A 19,776-nucleotide genomic window follows, 5' to 3' on the forward strand; every position below is an offset into this window, starting at 1 on the left:
AGACAGCCTATTGGTCTCCTTCCACAAGGAGTACAAAGACATTCTGGTTCCACACCTGATCACAGTCTTTGAGGTAATTGGCGAAAGTGGACAGCTACTGTGCCCTCAATGAGGGAGATGCTCATAATTGCTATTTTAAAACCGGATAAGCCACCTACTGGATGTCAAACTTTACACCAAAATATTGGCAAATCAGCTTGTTCCTTTCATGCCGCTGCTCGTGGCACCAGAGCAAGCCGGATTTATCCTGAGCAGAAACGTGACTTACAATATCCATTCGGTCTTTGGAGCGATTCAGCACATGAGGCCGGAAGTAAGCCCAGTGGCTATATTCCCAGATATGGAGAATGCATTTGACTCGGTTGAATGGAAGTTTATGTATCATGTGCTAATGAGGATGGAGGTTGGGAGCATGTTCCTCCAGCTTGTAGGAGTTTTCTATAATGGGCCGACCGCTAGGATAAAGCTGGATAACATGGTTACAACAGTGATCCCAATTACTAGAGGCACGCGACAGGGGTGTCTGCTTTCGCCGCTTTTGTATGCATTGGTCGCTGAGGCTTAAGCTTGTGCGCTTAGAGAATACCATATATACAGGGGAATACGCTTCCCGGGATATCAATTGATCATCTCCACTTATGCTGATGACACACTACTATATGTCCGTGACCCTACAACTTATCTCTCCCCAGTTCTACGCGAGGTGGTCAGGTTTGGAGCTTTGTTCAGACTGCAGGTCAACTGGGCCAAATCGATAGTCTTCCCCCTGACCACAGCCCCAGTCCCCTCTCCTTTGATTTCCCACTCAGGTGGACTACAGACCCGGTTAGATACTTGGGCATCAAGATCCACACGGATTCAGAAATAGTATTTAGAGAGAATTATGAGGTTGTTTTGAGCAAATTGGAGGACGACATTGACATGGGCAGAATTGCAATCATGAAAATGGTGGTGCTGCCGCGGTTTCTACTTCTGTTTACCAACATTCCGATGGTCCTTCCCAGCTCCTTTTTTTGCACGCTTACCTCCTTATTGATTAGACTTACTTGGGCTGGCAAACATGTGCGCGTCAAATGGGATATTCTTACGCTCCCTTATCATATGAGTGGCCTTGGTGCCCCGGACTTAGATGTCTATTACAGGGTAGCGCAAATCGCACATGCACATTCATGGATCTACGGCCCGTCTGATTCTCCACATGTACAGATAGAGCAGGTTGTTGCGGCCCCAATGACTTTGCCAGCACTTCTATTTCTACCTCCAGATCACGAGAGGCATCATAGATTCTATAAATTTGACGGTACACACTTGGCACCATTTCTTAAAATTGCAGGCCGGTGCTGTTTTGTATTCTCCAGTCATGCTACTTGACTGGTGCCTCTGGTTATCAGCTTGTACAGACAAGGGGGTCACAAATGCAATCCTCTCCGTGAAAATTGAGACGATGGGTGAGGTGTTCAGTGAAGGCATGGTTAAAACCTGGGACGCAGTGGCCACAGTAGTACCCCATCACTCGCCATTTACTAGATTTGAGTTTCACTGACTGAGGCAGTCATTACTTGAGAACTTGGGGCCAGATATGGTTGAGCCACCCGAGGTAGCTGCACTCACATATGTCATATGTCAGATAGTCCGACGCATATCATTACTAAACGATACAAAGCCACGAAGAGTTTCCGCTATAACCAATACACAAAAGCAAGACTGGCATGGCAAGGAGATTTGGGATCCAATATAGACGATGTGCAGTGGAAATGCTGCTGCGAAAGTACGAAAATAATTTCCCTCAAAGGGGGCATAGACTGATCCATTTTAAGTTTCTTAGTAGGATCTATTACACTCCTGAGCGACACCACAGGTAAGGGTTATGTGCGGATGCAGTGTGCGAGAGATGTGGGGCTGCTGTGGCGGATGTCTTGCATTTAGCAATGTTGTGCCCGGGTTGGCTGCATTTTGGATGCGGATCTTCAAAATACTGAGAGAAATAGTGGATAAGTGCCTTGCTCCGGACCCTATGCTAGCGTTGCTGGTATATTTTAAACCTCTTCCCGAAACCATCAGGAGATTAGCTGACATGGGACGGCTGATCGCAAAGTGCCGGATAGCGATATGTTAGCCCTGTGGCCCTTGTCCTACAGGAGCTGCCTGGTCTAAAGATATGTTGTATTGCTGCACTCAGACAGAAAGCTACAGCGAACTTCTGCCCCTGCTCAACCGGCCTAAAAATTTTGGGGAATTGTACAAGACATATCTCACTACTAGGGATGAATACCCGGCTGATGAGGCAATACAGCCCCCACAGGGCGAAGAGGGAGCTGAGGATGTTCATTAAACATTCCAAGTTATTTATTCAGGCAGGAGGGAATTGAGTTAATAACAGCATTGCTGTTTAGCGCTCCTTGTCAATTGCTGCAGTGAATGTGGCTGTGATGACTAAATCATTGTTTCTTTCAGACTTTGTCATTGGCGCATGGATGTCTTGTGTATTTCTTTTGTTTCCCTTGTAACAATTCAATGCACTGAATGGGCAGGTCTTGGCTTGGCTCAGGAATTTCCTTAGCAATAGACGCCAAGTCACAGTGCTGGGTCAATACCAGTCTGAAGCAAAGGTCTTCAGCTCAGGAGTCCCTCAGGGCTCGAGTTTAAGTCCTGTACTTTTTAACCTGTACATGGTACCCCTAGTGGAACTGATCGCATCATTTCAAATCAGTTCAATATCATATGCTGACGACACCCAGCTCATCCTGGTGTTGGACAGGGAACGGCCGGGCGCCCAGGAAGATCTCAAGGAATGTCTAACAGCAACTTTTAAATGGATGACCAACAATCATTTAAAATGTAATGCTGGTAAAACAGAAATCCTGCCATTTGGGAGTCATAATTTGTTCTCCCCAAAAATGTGTTGGCCTGTGGATGCAGAAGCCCCTCCCAACACAATTACATCTGCTCGCAACTTGGGCATCAAATTTGACTACCAGTTGTCTTTTAAACATCAAGCAGTGGCTGTAGCTGGGACGTGCTTCCAGATTATAAAAGCCTTGAGGAAGTTCTTTGATCTTCTTCCGCTATCGGCCAGAAAAACAGTTGCAGTGGCTTTAATAAACTCCAGGTTGGACTATTGTAACAGCCTATATGCTGGAGCTAACAAAACCGTTCTACACAGGTTACAAATGGTCCAAAATGCTGCGGCCCGCCTTGTACTACGCTGGCCTCGCAGGTCTTCAGCCTCAGCAGCACTTAATACACTCCACTGGCTGCCAATAGGTAAAAGAATCTTATTTAAGATTCTCTTAATTACCTTTAGGGCATTCCATCAGCAAGGTCCAAAGTACCTACGCAATGGGTTTAAAAGATATCACCCCACACGTTGTCTGAGGTCTGCTGGTCAGAACTTACTCACAATTCCCCGTTTTAAGCTAGTAACAAAGGGTGGTAAATCCCGTTTTGTGCTAGGTTCCAAAGCTTGGAATAAGCTCCCACTCTTTTTACGATCACTGTCCCAAGAAATCCATTTCAGGAAGGCACTAAAAACGTGGGTCTTCTCTCTACCTGACGCGGCTTGTAGGGCATTGGTGTAATATGAGGTGTAGTGTGCAATTCATTCTTTTTCCCTCCAACCTTTCCATCTGGGTTGGGTGAGCGCCAAGATACTCCCTGGAGTGAAAGCAGCGCTTTAGAAATGTCCTTTACATTACATTACATTTACATAATGCTCAATTATGTATTACATGATTCCTATTATGACTGGCAGCTGATTTTTCATTGATGTACACCTTGACTGTAGTAGGGGCCCGTGGTCTCTGTACTTTGGGGGGTGGGTTAGTTTCTGCCCCACAATGGTTTTTTTTGTTTATGTTTACATTGTTTTGATGAAAATTTCAATAAAAAATAAGGACGAGCCAATCGTGCGTACACTTCCATGTGAATTTCGACCATTCCCTGTGGAAAGTAACATCTTCAAGGAAGATCCTGCGGGTCAGGGTAACAAGTAGGCCACTAGGAGCTATGTTAGCCCTGAGATATTCAGTCATAATTGACCCATGAAGGACCGTCTTAATTAGTGGTTTTCTAAGGGCTACTAAAGCTTTCCAGTCCTCTGTTTTGCTACCTGATGCCATGTTACCCTATGCTGTCAGTTATGATGGTGCTCCCAAGATTACTGCTATTGTGTCGTCATGAAACCTAAGCCCAAAGTAATCTGTCATGTTGGGATCAAGATAATGGAGAATATAGGAAGTAGGGGCAGGTGGGAGGAGGGATGTGAGGTAGTTGAAGCTCTATTTAAAATACCTTTGTGAGGCAATGGAGACTAGGGTCTCTTGTATTGTGTCCTATATGGTGTGAGTGACACAATCCGAAAAAAGGTCAAAAGGGAGAAGACTGATACACAATGACCCACGGCTGGCTGCCGTGCTAACTAACTGATGCACAAAGAGAGAGACGGGGAGCTAATGGAAAATTATTCCAGTACCCGTGCCCACAAGGTAAGGGATGTCAATCACTGGAGGGTAACCGTTCCTGCTCATTCTGCAGCATGTACTATAGGTAGAGAAGTGGCTATCTTCCTTAGTGTTTAAAGGTTGGATAGTGGGTAATTTTTCGTAATTGGAGAGTAGCCGAACACACCAATCAGGGGTGATATCGCACAGCCGTGCTTCTTGCAAACACACAATCTCATAAGTATCTATTAGTGTTTCAAGGTTTCCTAATTTTGATATTCTACTGAATCATTTATATTCCAAGAAAGAGCCCCAAAGCTGTGCGATGGCCCAGCATCCTAATCTATTTCACTTAACCACCCCTCTTCTTCCTGGACTGGGACAGTAGGGTTCATATATCTTGTTTCAGAGCTCGCATTTCACAAACACTTTCCAGACCCAAAACCTGACACGATAATTACTAAACCATCCGTTCCATTCAATGCCTGATCAATTAGTGTCACTTTCCTATGCCATAATCCCCATGTTGTCTCGGGTAAGCTATTCCATCATTGCCCACTGCTGTCACCTCTGATTCTGGCACTAGCCTGATTCCTTCCTTCAGCATCTCATTTTCAGCCGCTATTAATGTTGATTTTACTAATCCGAAATACATCAGTAATTTAGTGACCTTATTTCCCTTTGTTATTCTGCATAAATCCTACTTGTCTGAGGTCTTTTGTCCCTATTTCTTTTAGGCTAGGACATTCGGAAAAGGAAGATAATATCAGGGGCCGATTTAAGGGGTACAACCTTCTCACACTGTTCCCCCTTTCCTATACTGCGATGATTCAAGGTACAACCACAAGTTGCTTCTATCCCTTTTTTCGTCATCTGAGGTTCCTTCTCTGCCCTTACCCATCTCCTCCATCCCCTGTATTTCCGGTTTCCTGCAACTGACACCTTGTTCCATCGGATTATCGTTTCTTCTTAATCTGCTTAGTTTACCATGCTGATTGTTACACTCCCATCGTTCCTGCTTCTAAATGATGAAGCCACTTTCCTATATTTTTCTTGTGATATCTCTCCTTCATCTTCATGTCTCATCCTATTTTTGGACTCCTTCCGAATTCCTAATGGGGGTTTTTCATTTATACTTTTTCTAATTTAGTATTCCTTATAACCATAGCCATAGCAGTAATCCTTTTTTCCTGAGATTTCACTCTCCCATTTATACCCTTCACCACCCTCCTTGTCCTTGTTCCGGGTATATATTGTCTGTATCTGGTTATCTCCCTAATTTTCTTCATGACCATGGGGCATCTAGAGATAAATATGCTCTGTCCCCCTGAAACTTGTGCAACTTTCTGTTTTTGTCCTGCATAGTCTTTGGTTTCTATAATTGAGTTATTACTTCCCATCAGTCTGACTATAGATGGCATGTGCTCCCAGATTTATTTAAGTTCACCCACAATAATCTGCTACTGGTCTTTTTGGAATTTCAGAATATCATTGTTCAACAGGGATACTTCCAACAGTCCTAACAGTGTTTTTTGTAGAATCACCATTACATCCCACATGGTAAATAATAGAGGTGCTGTGATCTCTACATTGGAAATAGAATTCTGTGCTGAACCTGTGGTTTCCTCATTTTTTGTTTTCTGGGATTGCTCCATACTCTTGTTTTGCCCCCATGATCTTTTTAATTTCTACTGAAGCCATGTCACAATGTTTTGTATTCCCAGCCTTTCCTCCTGTTTATGTAGATCTCTATTGGCCAGTGGGGAAAAAAGCTGGGGTGATGAAGAAAACCTTGGTGCGAAAGAAAATTCACTTTGATTTAAGGCATGAACCTGCTTAAGATGGGTAGACTTAAATCCAAAGAGTTCTGGTAGGGGACCCAGCACTGATTTGCTTCCCTACTAAACTTAAACAGGGGTCTGACAATCGTTCCTTTCTTTTAAAATGTTTTTCCACAAACTCCTTGATGAATTTGGTGACTGACACTCCTCCCTTCTCACTTTGAAAGGGACTTCCATTACAGGGTTGCTTGTTAGCAATCCGATGTATTGACATTTTTTTCTCTTTACTCTTGGGGCTACCTCACCCTCATCTGTGAGTAACCCACCCGTTTTAGCATCCTTGCCCGTTACAAGATTTACCTCTCCTGGGTGCCATCTCCCCAGATATTTTGCACTTTTACACATTTTCCTAGATGCTTTCACCACCCTTATTTGACAAATCACTTACCTCTGCTGTCCCTGTTTGTGCAAGGTGCTGTGTTGTGCCACCTTTCTGTCGCCGCCACCACCCAAATTTCCTGATTTCTCTGCTCTCTCTACTATCCTTTTATCCAAACTTTTAGCCAAAAATGGCATAAGCTAATGCTGCTTCTCAACCCGTCTGAGTCTTTAGGTGTCACAAGCAACACAAGCACTGTCGTAAGTCTGCTCCTCGTGGCTAGCCCTGCAGGGCACAATTTACTGTGCTGCCCTTCCTTCTGATGATTAGCTCTCCTACTGACCTACAGAGGCAATGTGAGGATTGCAAAGGGGTAATGACCTCCTTCCTTGGAGGCTCTGATTCACCGTCTTGCCTTCGTCTTGTCTCTGTTGTCTCCTCCTTGGTGTGGCAGTGAAACTGTGTAGTGGTACATTTTGATATGCTGTGCGAGCGGTGGTGGGTGGGCAGGCAGTTGGGCGCGAGCCCGACAGAAGCACATGAACTTGCTCGTCGTTGGGTGTCAAGTGACAGGCATCAGGCAGCAGCATTGGGTCGATTGTGATGGTCATGCTGTTCCTACTAATCCATCTTTATCAGTTACTGCCTGCTGCTAATGATGTTGTAACTTCCTTTTTTATATCAGGCATTAGCCAAGACCTTTATATTTTTACCAATATTATATGCATAATATACATACCTAAAGGAGTTTTCAGCTACCTCTGTTCATATATTGTTCACATATTGGTCTGTTCTTGTGTCATTCACATTTTGCTTCCATCCACCTTAGCATACAGCATGGGTCAGCCTGCTTCAGCAACTGGCTAACTTCACTTTGAGTGACTGCATTTAGCCCTTTCACAACGTTTTTTTTAATTGGATAATTACTTTGTGCTGCTTTTTCACATGTATTCTAAATGTAAGCTCACGAGGGTGCTCTATCTTAGTAACTCCGTCTATCATTCCTTCTTTCTGCCCTTCTTTCTTTTCCTTCTTGCTAGCCTTTCATCCTTTCTTTCTTTAATTCATCCTTTTCTTAATTTCCTTCCTTCTTTCCTCTATTCTATTCTTTCATTCCTTTTTTTATTGTTTCCTTCCTTCCTTTCCTTCTTTCTTTCCATCTTTTTTCTTTCTTTCTTCTTTCTTTCTTTCTTTCTTTCTTTCTTTCTTTCCATTTTCCTTTAATGTTTTCTCTCCTTTTTTCTTTCTTTCTTTCTTTCCTTTCTTTCTTTCTTTCTTTCTTTCTTTCTTTCTTTCTTTCTTTCTTTCTTTCTTACGCTTTCTTTCTTCCAGATTTTGTCCATTAGTCTGTGTTTCTGTCATTCACTGTTTTCTTCCACCCACTTCAGCATGTATTAAAGGAGCAATGTGTCAGTCCACTTTGACAAAATGAGAATTGGAAAAAGGCTGGCGGCCAACACCAAAACCTATTGTCTTTGGCTTTTGACTTCCACCTGCAGTTTCCTGCTTTTCCTCCTGATCCTGTTTGCTCACAATTTGGCTTCATAACTTTCAGCATCAAACCAGAAGATCCTCCTCACCGCAAACGGATTAGATGGTTTCGTGAACAACTTCATTCTTCCTTCATGGAGCAAATTTATGTAGCCTCCAAATTGGCAGTGGGCTTGAGGGAGGTAGAGAATGGTACCGTGGATCACTCTGTGGTGTCTGTGTTAGAGATTTAAAGGCCAAACTAGCTGATGTGCTCAGTCTCCTTGTGCATGAGCTGTCAAGGTAGAACACAGTATCTGCCTGCACTACCATGATTGCTGCTTACAAACGTATCTCACTTCTTCAGTCAGTGGCCATTGTCTATACAGGATCTGTTGGTCAATGGTTAGAAATAGAGATGGTTGACCCAGAGTCAAGTGCCAGCTCTTGCTTCAAAAGCTTATGCGGGAGCAGAGCAGTAAAAACTTTTAGTATGTAAATTATGTTACAAAGATCACATCAGGCTATGAAAAGTTTCTTTAAAATTTCAAAAAGTGTACATATTTAACATGAAGAAGCGTTTCATCTTAGACTATCAGATTATATCATTGAATCAAAGTCTTTATTAAGTGAATTTTTAAACATGAAATTCGACACATTCTTTCCCCTGATCACAATGCTTTTAGCGAACGTAGACGCAAGTCGGCGTTCACGTGCTCCTTACATGTGGGCTAGATTATTATTATAAATGGAGTTCAGTTTTAGCCTACAAAATCAAACAAGGGCTTTTTTTGGGCAGCACACATCCTGAACTCGCATGCTTGCACATGCACACAATTTAGTCAAGCAATGAAGCCTCGATTGATTCTTGTTTTGCCGGCAGATTGGAAACAGCATTCCAATCTGCATTCTTGCATTCCAGCAGTACAAACCATTGTTTCTAAATGAAACAGCAAACCAAGATATCAAAAATGGACCCTAAATAAACCATGGGAACAGGTGGCAAAACATAGCACTGTAATGTACAGTAAGTTCTTTGCTGAGGATGTCAAGTTCCATTCCACGGCGTGCACTTTGAAAGAGAGTGTTTCTCTTTGAAAGTGCAACGCTCGTGGTGCTTGTAAGCTCATGAATGCTAACTGATGAATATGCCATTCATCAGTTGGACATTCAAGAGTCAAGATGCGCTCCTGTGATTTTGACACTTTTTACAAGAATAAACTTCTGGAAAGAAAATCGAAGTTCTTTCATCTTATTTCGTATATTCCTCCTGAAAACCTGCAGTTTACATATTGGCGACGAGGGTCAGTGGCATTTTACCATATTTGCGCAAAGGGAAATTTTAAAAGATTTATCTGAAAGATGAATGTCTCATCCAAGAGAGATCTCCGTGTTCAAAGCGGAAACTACGAGCAATTTTGAGCTTAGATTGACCCGGCTTTTGTTTTTCAAGTGTTTTTCCTTGTTTCAAGCCGTCTCATTGGTCTTCCCTCGAGGCATTCATGACGCCGAAGGCAGCGTCAGAGTAACGAAGGAAAAGGAGGCGTCATCACGTTGCTACATGCTCTGGCGGCCATTTTGTTTACAAAAACAGGTCGTCACCATAGCAACGAAGGAAAATCACAGAGTTTGCTTATTCTGATCCTATTTCAAGATCGTTGCTTGATCGGAGCATACAAACAGAGGTACTGTTTATTTTAAAAACTGAATACTCTGAGTAATACTATTTTTCTGCATTTTGGAACAGGGACATTGATTTGGAAAGCGGAATACTCTGAGAAATACCCTATTCACTGCATTTTCGAACAGGGGTATTGACTCACCTCTAAAAAGGAATATTAAGAGATATTTCATTTAAGTAATTATTACATTATACGGTTTTAAAGGTGAGAATAACAGAAGATTTGGAAATAAACCTAACATGTCTGTTAATTTGAACCTCCAAGAGAAAGCATAGTTTAAACATGGCTTCTCATCAACAGATTGTTTATTTGGAACATTTTCTACCCACACCTGGAAAGCCTAAAGAGGCATGGAAATTATGGTACAAACATTTTGAAAATTACCTGGTGGCAATTGGTGCTGATGAATACTCTTCAAAAAGAAACTTGCAATTTTGTATAGCCATTTAGGTAGTGCTGGGAGAGAAATGTACAATAATTTACCAATTTCACAGCCTTCTGCTGGTAATGGGGAGGGGTGGAATGAATTTACAAATGCAGTTTTTAGACTCAACAACATTTTTTTAGAACAGCCTAGCGTTATGTTGGAGCGTTTCAACTTCATGAAAAGAAGGCAGGAACAACATGAATCTGTCGAAGAATTCATATCTGCATTAAGAAACTTGGCTGCGGAATGTAATTTTGGTCCATATTTAGATACTGTTCTCCGGGACCAATTTGTGTACAAATGTTTTCATAAGAAAATTCAGGAGAGAATAGCCCAGTTTGTCCAGCCTAGCGTTATGTTGGAGCGTTTCAATTTCATGAAAAGAAGGCAGGAACAACATGAATCTGTCGAAGAATTCATATCTGCATTAAGAAACTTGGCTGCGGAATGTAATTTTGGTCCATATTTAGATACTGTTCTCCGGGACCAATTTGTGTACAAATGTTTTCATAAGAAAATTCAGGAGAGAATACTGAGAGGTCTATTGTTTCATCCAGGTGTATCACTGATGGAAATGTCTCTCATGCACATGGTGAAATACAGGTCAATGCTGTTTATTCTAAGAACAAAACCATGAAACCTTTTCAAAAGAAGGCTGGCTCATTCTGTTACAGATGTGGCTCCAAGGCACATCTCAGCAATAGCCCAGTTTGTCCAGCCTTTGGGAAAAAAGTATACATTCTGTGGTAGAATTGGACATTTTAAGATAGTTTGTAGGAACAAAAAGACTGTACAAGTTAGCACACTGTCCTCTTTTGAAAATTCTGATGTTTGTGTTTCTAATGTAGATGTGTTTTCTCTTGAGTCATCCTTGGATGATGTTCATGTTAATACTATTGAGACTTTTGATGCAAATTCAAATGTTTTACATAGAAAGATTTTATCTATTGATTTAGTTGAAACTTCTTCTGACAATAGTCGTGTTAAAGATCCCACATGTAAAGTAATTGTGGATCACATTGAGTTAGATGTAATGGCTGATTCTGGGGCTCCGGTAACCTTCATTTCTGATGTCTTGTTTAATGCTCATTGGTCTTCAAGTGTACACCTGTTATCTTTGGATATCATCCCAAAGGCATATAATGGGAAAGACATCGATATGTTTTTTAACAAAAATAGTATGTTTGAAAAGGTGTACCTTGACAAAGGTTTATGTTGCCATCAATGGTAAATGTATGGTTGGTTGGCAAGACCTTGCCAAGATGGGTCTGAAATTAGTCCCTGGTTCAGATTCACCAGACCAGATAAATGACACCCCTGTCTTTTAAGTGAATGACATTGTCAGTATTGAAATTCGTGATTTGATATCTGAATTTTCAGATGTTTTCAATGAATCTGTTAAGAAGATCAAAAATTTTGAGCACTTAATCAGATTGAAGCCTAATGCTGTTCCAGTTGTTCATAAGTTGAGGAATATTCCACTTAATGTGAGGGATGATTTGAAGAAAGTTTTTGACAAAATGGTGTCTGAGGGCATTATTGTACCCACAGATTCCTCACTCTGGGTCAGCCCCATAGTTGTCGTTAAAAAAAGGGACTTAAGCATTCGTTTATGTGCGGATCTTCGTTCCTTGAACCAAAACATTATTGTAGACTGTCATCCCTTGCCAAAAATTCAAGAATTACTTACAGGCATTTCTGAGTCAAGAGTTTTCACGCTTCTTGATCTCAGAAGCACATATCATCAAATTCCTCTCTCCAAGTCATCTTCTGAACTCACCACATTTATCACTCCATTTGGAGCTTTTAAATATCTAAGGCTTCCTTTTGGATTGGCATCTGCTGCCAGTGTGTTCCAGAAGTTCATGGATACAATTTTAAATGATATTGAAAACGTCCAAGCTTATCAGGATGATGTTCTGATACATTCTAAGAACAAATCTGAACATTTTAAAATCTTAAAGAGGTGTTATCTCGTTTTAAAGATGTTGGTATAACTCTGGGTGAAAAGAAATGCAAATTTTTAGTAACTGAATTAGATTATCTTGGTCATAACATTCCCGCTGAGCGAATCGAACCCAAAGTATCCCTTACTAAAGCAATCCATGATGTGTCCATTCCTAAAGATAAGGACTCGCTAAAATCCTTCTTAGGTTTAGCAGAATATTATTCCAGGTTTCTACAGAATTACTCTCAGCTTCTTCAGCCTCTTCGTGTTCTTTTAAAAAAAGATGTGTATGTTTGTGTGGTCTAAGGAATCTGACTGTGCTTTTAATCTGGTTAAGAAGGTTATCGTTGAAGCTCCGGCTTTATCTTCTTTTGATCCAAGCCTAAAATGTGCTATTTCAGTAGATGCAAGTCAGAAAGGCTTGGGTGCGGTACTTTGTCAAAGGAATGGTTACAAAGAAAACACTGTTGGCTTCGCATCCAGGTCTCTAAGTGGTGCTGAATTAAATTATGGCACCATTGAGAGAGAAGCTCTTCCCTGTTCCTGGGCTGTGGAAAAGTTTAAGACATACATTTGGGGTTCACATTTTACGCTTTTTACTGACCACAAGCCCCTTTTACATCTTCTTAATGGTAATGGCACAGGGATGACCTCTGGCAGATTAGTAAGGATTCTGTCAAGACTTCATGAGTATCATTTTACCATCAAGCACATATCAGGAGGTAGTAATTCTAGGGCTGATGCCCTTTCCAGACTAAGTCTCGTACATGATGATGATGTTGGGTATCATGATTCAGATGACATTGAATGTGTAGTGGCTTCAATTGAGGAGTTAGTTTTATCACCTTTTTCAATTTTAGAAGCAGATTGGCTTAAGAGTTATTCAGATGACTCAGTCTTAGTTGCTGTTAAAAACATGATTGTTTCAGGATGGCCTAAGGTTCGTGCTCTACCAGCATCTTTAAAAACTTATGCACAAGTTTCAGAAGAACTTTCTATTATAAAAAATGTTGTTTTCAGGGGTGATCTATGTGTTCCTCCTTGTGACATTCGCAATAGACTTTTCTTGTCAGCTCACCAAGGACATTTAGGTGTTGGGGGTACTTCAAGGAAATTGAAGGAACGTTTTTGGTGGCCTGGTCTTGATAGGGATGTTGCTTCATGGATTAATTCTTGTGCCACATGTCTTATTTCAGACAAACATTGGAAGACACCTCAGTTACCCTTGCATACTGTTCCCTTCCGAGAGGAAGCTTGGCATAAATTGGCCATTGATTTTCCTGGTCCGTTTGAAATTTTGTCTCCTGATAAGCGATACATTATATAGCTTATTTATTATCACTCCAAGTCTTGTGAGTTTGACTTTTGTGAGAATCCCAATTCATCAACAGTTGTTCATTTTTTTTTTAAAAGGTGTTTCTTTCTGAGGGTCCTCCTAGCGAATTAGTGAATGACAATGGTTCTCATTTTTGTTCTTCTATGGTTGAATTTTTTTTATACTTTATGACATAAAGCATCTCAGGGTTGCTCTTTACTCACCTTCTTCTAATGGATTGATAGAAAGAATGAATACATTTATTAAAGAAGGAATACAGACTGCCATTGCTTCCAAAGTGGATTTAGAAGAGTTTCTGAGAGGTAAATTGTGGTAATATTTGGTGACTCCCCATTGCACTACAGGTTTATCACGCTTTAGACTATTGAAGAAACGTAATCCAAATGGGAACATTTGCCCATCTTGGATCAAAGGTTTGAAGATGAATGATAAGCCTTGCTTAGCTTGTCATGATAGGGTTATCATTAAAAATAAAGTGTCTAGTCAACAAATGATACAAAAGAGGAATTTTGATCCCAAGGTTATTTCTTCCCAAACTTTTGAAGTTGGGGATTGGGTTATGGTTAAAGTTCATGACAAGGTTAAGAAAGGTTTGTCAAGATTTTCATTACCCACTCAGGTTCTCAAAGTTTCCAGAGGGTCTCTCTTTCTTGACAAAAAGGGGTGGTGGAATAATTGTGTGATTGTTAAGCTCACCTCAGAACAAGCAAAAAAGATTTTCATGACTAAACATGTTGATAATGATTTTTCCTGTTCTTATTTTCCTTTGGGTACTCCCTCTGATAACATTGATTGTTTTCCACCTCAAAACTTGGTTATTTCAGATAACACTTTTGAGGACAATGTTGAACCCATTCTTGATCCCCAGGTTGTACCTGTCACCCCTAATGATTCTTCCTTTTCAGCTATAACTCATAGAAATTGTTCCTTTCCTTCAAGATTTTTGTATTCTTGTTAAATTTATACTTTTCATTTTTGTGTAAAGAAGGAGAAGATGCAATGTACAGTAAGTTCTTTACTGATGATGTCATGTTCCATTCCACGGCTCGCACTTTGAAAGAGAGTGTTTCTCTTTGAAAGTGCATCGCTCGTGGTGCTTGTAAGCTCATGAATGCTAACTGATGAATATGCCATTCATCAGTTGGACATTCAAGAGTCAAGACACGCTCCTGTGATTTTGCCACTTTTTACAAGAATAAACTTCAGGAAAGAAAATCGAAGTTCTTTCATCTTATTTCGTTTATTCCTCCTGAAAACCTGCACTTTACAAGCACATAGCAGTACATAGTTCAGTAAATATAAAACACATCTTCAGTTAGAACATCTTCTTTACATCTTCCATAGTGCCTAGTCTATACTCATTCCTCTGCATGATCGCTTGGAGATACATGCCTCAGACTGAGATCAGCCTGTTTGATTAGTAAGAATAGGGTCTGCCACCACTCAGTGGGAAAGGTCCCATCTTGAAAGTATGTGCATTCTGAAACGAAACCTGGGTATCATTGTCTTCAACCCACATCAATGGTTCATGTAGAACAGAATTCCTTGACTGATTTATGCTGATGCAGTGTCTGATCTGTCATCATGAGGAACCAAGCACCAAAGTGGTGAGATCATGTAGGGTTTTGCACTGAGCTCTTCAGGATTGCTTTTTGGATACTGTGTGCTTCATCACTCTTTGTACCTTTGTACATAGAGTGGCATCCATTATTAGTCTATCCTTGAAGAATTGTACATTGAAGCTATGAATATCTGATAAAATTGTATCCTTCTCATGCGTCCTTTAAAAATGTCAGCCAACACATTTTAAGGCTGTTCTTTTGTTGCGTTTATATTTTATGACCCATTTACACTCACTAGTAACATTTCTTAACTGCTTGTCATAGTGCATGCACGCTGTTCCCACTTGTGATTCTTAACCTTTAGTGTAGCAAATTGTAGTATTCATACTTTTAGATACACCTTCCTAATTAAGTCAGCCACATGTGATGCTCAGAACCTTTGAAAATGTATATTCAAACTTAAACAATGCTTTAAAGCACCTTTCAATTTTTTTGACCTAGGACGCAGACATACCAAACAAGCACTGGCATAGTCAATAAGTCTCGCATTTGGATCCTTAAAAGTGTTTAGCCATGGAACAGTTGGTGTTGTTGCACCAAGGATATTCTGTTGCATAACTAAATACTTATAAGGTCCCAAATGCGATACCTATTGGCTATGCCAGTGCTTGTTGTTTTTTTTGTTTTTCACGTAGCTATTTTTCCATATGGCTCTTCACGTTACTGCTCTGCTTCTACAGTCTGAGAAACAACCTGCCCATCTGCTGCATTATTTGAAGATCTGAAGAAAAAAATGGATTTCAAACTGAAATGGATTAGAAGTTACTAAAACTAAATATACCGCGTGGTGCAGAGAACTGCAAGACCCCTTTGAAGCAGTAGTGAAGCAAGAGCTTCGAAGGGCCCAAGCAGGGGAAATGGACCACCCTCCCTTTTGTAGTAAAATACTGCTATAATTGTGGTGCGTTGATCCATTTCTTCCCTGGGCCACCGTGCCACTGCACCTGCTGCACTAATGTTACTTACACCTATTTCTGCAAAAAAATAACCTGACGCCTTTTAGTTGTTGATTGCTGGATTGTTGGTGTTAAACTGGTACTATAGGGGTAAAACTTTTCTTCAGACAAAAATAATGTCTGTTAAAAATACTTTTTTGTGCCTTACAATGCAGTCCACAAAATTTGCACATATTTTGTTGCATAATTCCAGGGGCTGTGACTACATACATCTGGTGTGAACACCTTGTGATCACTGAAACAAACAGTAATCACAAACGAACAGATCAGCAATTTAAAACCCAGAGCCACTAGAATAATGTACCTCCTCGACTGGGCTGTTTTTAACTTTGATTATGGGTTTGCCATATAAGCCATCATCTGCTGCATAACTTACAGGGTTTAACAAAAAAGCTATTACTAAAAACACAGGAACAGGTGAAACCTCTTTGTAAAGTTTGAGTGGTCGCTTTTCATTTGCTTATTGCTGTATTTGGACGTGAAACTGGTACTTATAAGGGTGAAGTCATTGCTCAGGTAGAGTTAAAGAAACAATAAGTAACTATCACAAAATGTGCTGCTTAATTTGGGCAACCTTTCATATACACAAGCAGACCCCCTCTAACCTATAGTAAACACGAGCTGCAGGTACTCACCACCTGGTAGAACCCAGAGTCCTGCATGCAGGAGCCTCTACTGTTCCTCTACGAACCAGCGACCACAGGTACTTGACCCCCCCATAGTACAAGTCCACTTAGAGCCGTGCAGGAGGCCTCTAGTAAGTCACCAGGACGGCAGCTTTCATCCTCAACTCATCCATCAGTTTTTAGCTTACGTGACTGTCCATAAGAGCGTGTCACGCAACACCCTCACCACCTGATGACCTGCCGCGTCTGTCCATGGGCTAGAGCAACAGTGGTTAAGATGGAATTCCCTTAGGTCTAATAAACCAATTGGGAGTCCCTTATCTTGTAAGGAACAGAGTAAAAGTGGAGGCTTGGGAACGCCTCTCCGCGAACACGCCATCTTGTAAATGGAATATAGATTAAGTATTGTTCACAACGTGGATTAATGCGATATAAAAGTATCTATTGGAAACCTCAATTTTTAGGAATGGTCCAGGGGGCTATATGCAGTGCTTGAAATGGAAAGATAGAAGACCAGGTACTCTGTAGCAGAGTACATGCTTGTTTCTGTGAAGTGCCGGTACTCTCCAATTAAAAGTATAGCATTTCTCTTGAGAAGTGGCGGTACTCTCCCTCTAAAAATAAAAAAATGCCGGTCCCATTTAAAGCCCTGGCTATATGGAAAAGCTTGATGCAAATGTGCACCGTTTCCGCATAGCTGTATGGCGTAACGATCTGCGGACAGATTACAAATCCTGGCCAGTTGCATAACAAAACTTGATTACCCCCCGCCTGCTAAGATCCCTGAGGGGCCCGTCCCCTGGACCCAGAGCGGAGCAGTCCTCGGGCCAGCCGCCCTTGAACAGATACACCTCTCCACGCCCCCATCCCCCTACTGAGCAGGCTGTTTTTATGCCACTTTTTCTGGCAGGGCAGACCAGAATGTATTGCCTGCCAGAATGGGCATAGACGGCCTCTCCGCTGCCCTCACCACTTTCAAAACCTTCCAAATAATATCAGATTGCCCCCCATTTAAACCTGAAATTGTTTTGTCTACGTGGAGACTCGGATTCCACTTGCGCTACCGCCAGCAGCATGAATTTGTGTACTGCCAGTTGATACCCGACGTCTTTCATTGGATGGCTAAATATTCTGATGAGATAACAAGAAAAACGCCACATCCTAAAATGTAAAACAGTCTAAACAAAATGCATAAAGGATTAAGAACAAAATATTCCTCACATTCCTTCTAAATACAATGACAATAAGACAAAAGTTTGCATCAGTATTAAATGAGCAGGGGGAGGGGGGAGAGGAGAGGGCCTGAAAGATTCCCTTGTGGGAGCGAGCCAGGGGCACCATGTGTTTGTAAGTTAATTAAGGGAATCGCCAAACGTGCAAGCGTTGCCATTGAAGGTTGCATGTTTTTGGCCGAAAAAGAGAATGATGGCTAAAGGTCTCTTTCCTATGCAGCGCTTGCGTGCGGCGTAGGCGAGACCTAAAAAGGATTCTGGACTCAGGGTTATTTGTGTGAGCTGTTGACTGCAAAGAGGGCCCAATATGCACTTGTGCCATCTTGATTACTTTTTGCAGATCTTTGTTGTGCTATAGGATATTTAACAAATATCGTTCACTGCAGATGGAAAATATACACTTAACTGTTAATGTCAATAAACTCATTTTATCAGTTTTCTAAAGATAAAGATATAAATTAGTCATAAACGTAAATTGTCATTTTGTAGATAAGAGTTCTGTTTCATCAGATGTTGTATATTTCATAGCCCAACAATTTGGGGTCATGCAATAATACTTCTCTTGCCCTTTTGAGGTTTAGAATCTTCTTGTCCTTCAAGGTGGATATTTCCTCATTTGTCCATGACCAGTTTTGGAAAGAACGGAGAGTCAATACTTTTAACAACCAATGTTTTACATGTGCTTTTTACATTGTGGGCTTTAGGTGTTTGAAATTTTGCCAGGTATTTGATAGAATCTAGAGTGATAATCTGAGGCAGGGAATTTTGTAGGATTATCAATTTACCCTTTCAGTGTTTTTCATGAGGAGAGTATGTCCACACCCAATTTGGGGGCATATTATCAAGAACAGCATTAAAGATTATCGCCGGTTTAGCGGCAGAAAACTGCTGCTAAAGCGGCAATAATGGGCTTGATAATATGCCCTTGAGAATTCCAATAGAAGTCCATGTTCTGGTGTGAACATGGGTTTCTATTGGAATTCTCCAGGGCATAATATCAAGCCCATTATCGTCGCTTTAGCTGCAGTTTTCTGCCGCTAAAACGGTGATCATTTTAACCCTGATCTTGAAAATATGCCCCATAGTGTTCTTGCTAAGGGTGGACACTTTGCAGTCTAGATAAGCTAAACTAGATGAGGAAGGATGAGTAGACGACTGGATCTGAATAGAAAGCAACTCTTACTTCTTAAACCTCACTTCAGTTCTTTAACTACCTGCTAGCCATATCTTAATGGACGAGCACATCCTTAAACTGAATTCTACGAAAATAAAAAATCTTTTTTTCAGTGTCCCCTGCTGTGAGTAATTAAAACATTTGGCTTTCCAGATTGGGTATTTCTCCTACCGAGGTGTCCTCTATTGGCAAACTTGGTTTTGAACTGGATTTAGATCTTTAGGAGTACCCATTTTTGGTCCATGTTAGCTAGTTGTTTCCACTCAGTACAAATTCTTGGTAAAGTTCTCCAAGACTTGACTTTTGCTGTTGTTGAAAAGATAGTCAACTTAGATATGTAGTCTCATTTAGACAATCTTAACCCTTATAGGTTGGTATTCCTGAGAGCATTCTCCATCGAGCAGTCCAAAATGCTGCAGTGCCGAATTACATTGATAGCTGTCAGAAAGGGAGGTAGACAGGGATGCGTTTTAGCCCCTACATTACTTTGTCTCTACACCAATGGGCTTATTGCTTTTTTTTAAACAATATTAAAGATACTGATGCACCAAAACTGGACTGAGAAAATACCTGCATTGATGTTTGCGGACAATACTTTGTTATTGTCCAAGTCACTCTAGGCATTCAAAGCATCCTGGATGGGTTTGCACAGTTCAATAATATGAAAGGTTTGGAGATAAATTGATCTAAGACAAAATTTATGG

Source organism: Lissotriton vulgaris, chromosome 1_1, assembly GCF_964263255.1.
Source record: "Lissotriton vulgaris chromosome 1_1, aLisVul1.2, whole genome shotgun sequence".
Classification (NCBI taxonomy): Eukaryota; Metazoa; Chordata; class Amphibia; order Caudata; family Salamandridae; genus Lissotriton; species Lissotriton vulgaris.